We start from the raw sequence: 4885 nt of genomic DNA, 5'->3' as shown, positions 1-4885 counted from the left end.
AGGGTCATGTTTACCACTGTGTTACATCACCTTTTCTTTGAACAACATTCAATAAACGTTTGGGAACTGAGGACACTAATTGTTGAAGCTTTGTAGGTGGAATTCTTTCCCATTCTTGCTTGATGTACAGCTTCAGCTGTTCAACAGTCCGGGGTCTCCGTTGTCATATTTTACGCTTCATAATGCGTCACACATTTTCAATGGAGACAGGTTTGGACTGCAGGCAGGCCAGTCTAGTACCCGCACTTTTTTACTACTGTCATGGGTGTGTGTGTTCCGGTTTTTGTCTTCCCCCTGTTTCACACACACCTGCTCCTGAGACCATCTTCACCACCTGTGCCTCGTTCACCCTACTTACCCCTTGAATTTAACCTCGTGTCTCATTCTTTCTCGTCGCCAGTTCGTTGTACCTTGTCGTCGCGTTCCAGCATTCCTTGTTTCCACGTCACAGACTCACAGTAAGACTAGACCCTGTTCCGATTATTGACCCCGCCTATTTGCATAGTAGAGTTTTAAGTTGCACTTACGGATGTAGTGCCGAACTGTATTGGTTTTCTGAAGTGTTGATTGTTTATTATTTACACATTGATGTTGGTTTTTGATGCAGTGCCGCCTGAGGGATCGAAGGTCACGGGCATTCAATGTTGGTTTTCGGCCTTGCCGCTTACATGCAGTGATTTCTCCAGATTCTCTGAACCTTTTGATGATGATATGGACCGTAGATGATGAAATCCCTAAATTCCTTGCAATTGTACGTTGAGGAACTTAAACTGTTCGACTATGTTCTCACGCACTTGTTCACGAAGAGGTGAACCTCGCCCCATCTTTTCTTGTGAATGACAATGGCAATTCAGTGAAGCTCCTTTTATACCCAATTATGGCACCCACCTGTTCCCAATTAGCCTGTTCACCTGTGGGATGTTCCAAACAGGTGTTTGATGAGCATTCCTCAACTTTCTCAGTCTTTTTTGCCACCTGTCTCAGCTTTGTTGGAAAGTGTTGCAGCCATAAAATTCTAAGTTAATGATTATTTGCTAAAAACAATTAAATTGATCAGTTTGAACATTAAATATATTGTCTTTGTAGTGTATTCAATAGGTTGAACATGATTTGCAAATCATTGTATTCAGTTTTTATTTATGTTTAACACAATGTCCCAACTTCATTGGAATTGGGGTTGTATTTATACCAGTTACATGAATTTATTTGTGTTTATCAAATGATGTCCAATACAAGAGCTGTATCAAACAATGGCATGGAGAGGTACGCTATTAATACTGAGGTTGTATTTGTACTGGTGCAGAACTGGACTGCATCATACTCGAAGCTATTTCTATTTTGCCCCCTTAATGTAGTTAATACTGGCCAAAATATTAGAAACAACTGTAAGTATGGTGCTGTGCAGTTCTACATCACTGCAAACCACAAGCACAACAAAAACATGTTAAACAAACACCTACAGTAAGTGATTATAATTCAAAATTGACCATAATCTTAGTACATTGCGAACTGGGTATAGCTCTTCTATCAGACCTTACTTTCTTGTGTACCAACTGAAGTGGCCAGTGAGTGAAGTATTTATTTATTACATTTTTTTTTTTAGAGAATCTTGTCACATATTTTAGTGACAGTGTTATTTTCCGACACAATAGCATCGTAAACATGACATGAAGTGGCAATACAATTTCCTATACCACTGTGCTGCCACAATGCAATTCAATTAGATCACATATCCTAAACCCAACTCTAATTACTGTGGTGAGGTGTATATGCTTACTCACTCCATGGCGAGCTCATTTGACAGGAAAAAAATGCTCACACACACTGTCACGCCTATTAACAACTATGTTGTACAGATCCCATAGAGAGGATGTACTAAAGAGTGAAACAGAGAGGTGACAGATGAAAAACATTTACTTTCACCTCTAACTGACAACTTCAGATTGGTGGCATAGATTTCAACAATTTTACAACCAAAAAAAAAAAGTTTGGAAAGACTTCCAGCTCCAGGCAGTCAGTAGGATAACACTTTCAAATGTCACAGTTTTGTACATTTTCATGCAATTTCAATCTCATTTTTATGAAAAAGCCTCACACTTTTTGGGAATGTCTGTGACTAAACCATCAAATCTGAGAAAGGTTATTTAAATTTTGAGCCACAGCATAAGAGGAATGGAGTGGATTCATAAAACAAACATATCTAACCATAAAACAAACATATGTAACCATACTAATTCTGGGGGAAGATAACATACAACCGCAGCTCTACATACACGTTGAGTATCCTTTTTTTTTTCTGGCGTAAACCATCCCCGTGTAGTATTAAAAATACAATGGACCTTAGACTTATTTTTGTGACTTCTATATAAAGTCCAATGCAAAGCACATTAAACAGAAATTTACGTCTGTGAATACTTTAAATGTAAATTTTTCCAATCTTCTTTTTGCTCCTCCCTCTCTCTGTGTCCTAATAGGAGTTACGGGCAGTTAACTTGGCACTACCACATTGGAATTATTCTTGGAATAATGCTAATTACACAATAGCTAGCTTCTCTTATTCCAATTCAAACACTTCCAACTTGGAAAAAACTTCAACTTAGTCCTACCCAACAACATAAACGGTGAGCTACAATTAAATGCAGCAAAAATGAGTCATTGGAATGATGATAGTGTGCTGGTATTGAGTGGTTGAAGTTAAGAAATGTCCCACATATGGTTGAAGCCAGGTATTACACAACTGTACATCACTGGAAGGCAGCGTATTGTACTGTGCAGCTCTTTCCCATTCTTGCTTGATGTACAGCTTCAGCTGTTCAACAGTCCGGGGTCTCCGTTGTCGTATTTTACGCTTCATAATGGGCCACACATTCTCAATGGGAGACAGGTCTGGACTGCTGGCAGGCCAGTCTAGTACCCGCACTTTTTTACTACGGTCATGGGTGTGTGTTCCGGTTTTTGTCTTCCCCCCGTTTCACACACACCTGCTCCTGAGAGCATCTTCACAACCTGTGCCTCATTCACCCTAATTACCCCTTTCATTTAACCTCGTATCTCATTCTTTCTCGTCGCCAGTTCGTTGTACCTTGTTGTCGCGTTCCAGCATTCCATGTTTCCACGTCACAGACTCACAGTAAGACTAGACCCTGTTCCGATTATCGAACTCGCGTTTTTGGATACTGTTGCCTTTTTTGGATTGCCTGCCTGTGGACCGACCTCTGCCTGTATATTAAACCTCTCTTTTTGAAACTGTCCATTTGTTTTGGAGTCATGCATTTTTGGGTCCTATCCTCTGTTCCGTTCATCACAACTACGAGCCCACACTGTTGTAACACGTGCAGAATGTGGTTTGGCATTGTCTTGCTGAAATAAGCAGGGGCGTCCATGAAAAAGACTTTGCTTGGATGGCAGTATATGTTTCCCTGTATGTACCTTTCAGCATTAATGGTGCCTTCACAGATGTGTAAGTTACCCATGCCATTGGCACTAACACAGCCCCATACCATCACAGATTCTGGCTTTTGAACTTTGCGTCCATAACAGTCCCGATGGTTCTTTTCCTCTTTGGCCTGTAGGATATGACGTCCACAATTTCCAAAAACAATTTGAAATGTGGGCTCGTCGGACCACAGAACACTTTTCCACTTTGCATCAGTCCATCTTAGATGAGCTCGGGCCCAGAGAAGCCGGCGGCGTTTCTTGGTGTTGTTGATAAATGGCTTCTGCTTTGCATAGTAGAGTTTTAAGTTGCATTTACGGATGTAGCGCCGAACTGTATTTACTGACATTGGTTTTCTGAAGTGTTCCTGAGCCCACGTCGTTATATCCTGTACACATTGATGTCGGTTTTTGATGCAGGGATCGAAGGTCACGGGCATTCAATGTTGTTTTTCGGCCTTGTCGCTTAAATGCAGCGATTTCTCCAGATTCTCTGAACCTTTTGATATTATGGACCGTAGATGATGAAATCCCTAAATTCCTTGCAATTGTACGTTGAGGAACATTGTCCTTAAACTGTTCGACTATTTTCTCACGCACTTGTTCACAAAGAGGTGAACCTCGCCCCATCTTTGCTTGTGAATGACTGAGCAATTCAGGGAAGCTCCTTTTATACACAATCATGGCACCCACCTGTTCCCAATGAGCTTGTTCACCTGTGGGATGTTCCAAACAGGTGTTTGATGAGCATTCCTCTTTTTTGCCACATGTCCCAGCTTTTTGGGAACGTGTTGCAGCCATAAAATTCTAAGTTAATGATTATTTGCTAAAAACAATTAAGTTGATCAGTATTCAATTGAACATGAACAGGTTGAACATGATTTGCAAATCATTGTATTCTGTTTTTATTACTAATATTATTATTACACAACGTCCCAACTTCATTGGAATTGGGATTGTATATTGATGATGGACCAATGGGCCACCCACTGTCACCAGTCTAGCCCTGTAAGTGCATACTGTATACCAAATTATTTTCTCTCTCGGTCCCTCATTCAATACCTGCAGGCCAAATTCCAGTGAAATTTGAAATGTTGAACGAATGATCTTTGATCCCCACACTTCAGGTGTGTGTTTGCACAAGTGAATGGATCTTGCATGACTACAATGGAAGTGTACTTGCACTGGAATCTCATGAGTAGATTGATGCTTGAAGTGACCGCTAAGGGGGTGAGACAGAGAGAAAGAGAGAGAGAGAGAGAGAGAGAGAGTTAAAGTAAAAGAATAGCTGTCGAAACAGGAAAACATTACATACCTCATGTGAAGGGGGAAGATTTGTTGTGTTGTGTGTAGTTTAACTCAATACAGTATATCAAGGGTAAAAACTAAAGATTTTTGTTTCACAATTTAACCTGAATAACTGTATTCACTGATATTGATGCCAAAGTCA

This window comes from Phyllopteryx taeniolatus, chromosome 18 (genome assembly GCF_024500385.1).
Source record: "Phyllopteryx taeniolatus isolate TA_2022b chromosome 18, UOR_Ptae_1.2, whole genome shotgun sequence".
NCBI lineage: Eukaryota > Metazoa > Chordata > Actinopteri > Syngnathiformes > Syngnathidae > Phyllopteryx > Phyllopteryx taeniolatus.
The sequence above is the reverse complement of the archived record's forward strand: the minus strand, read 5'-3'. Positions refer to the sequence as shown.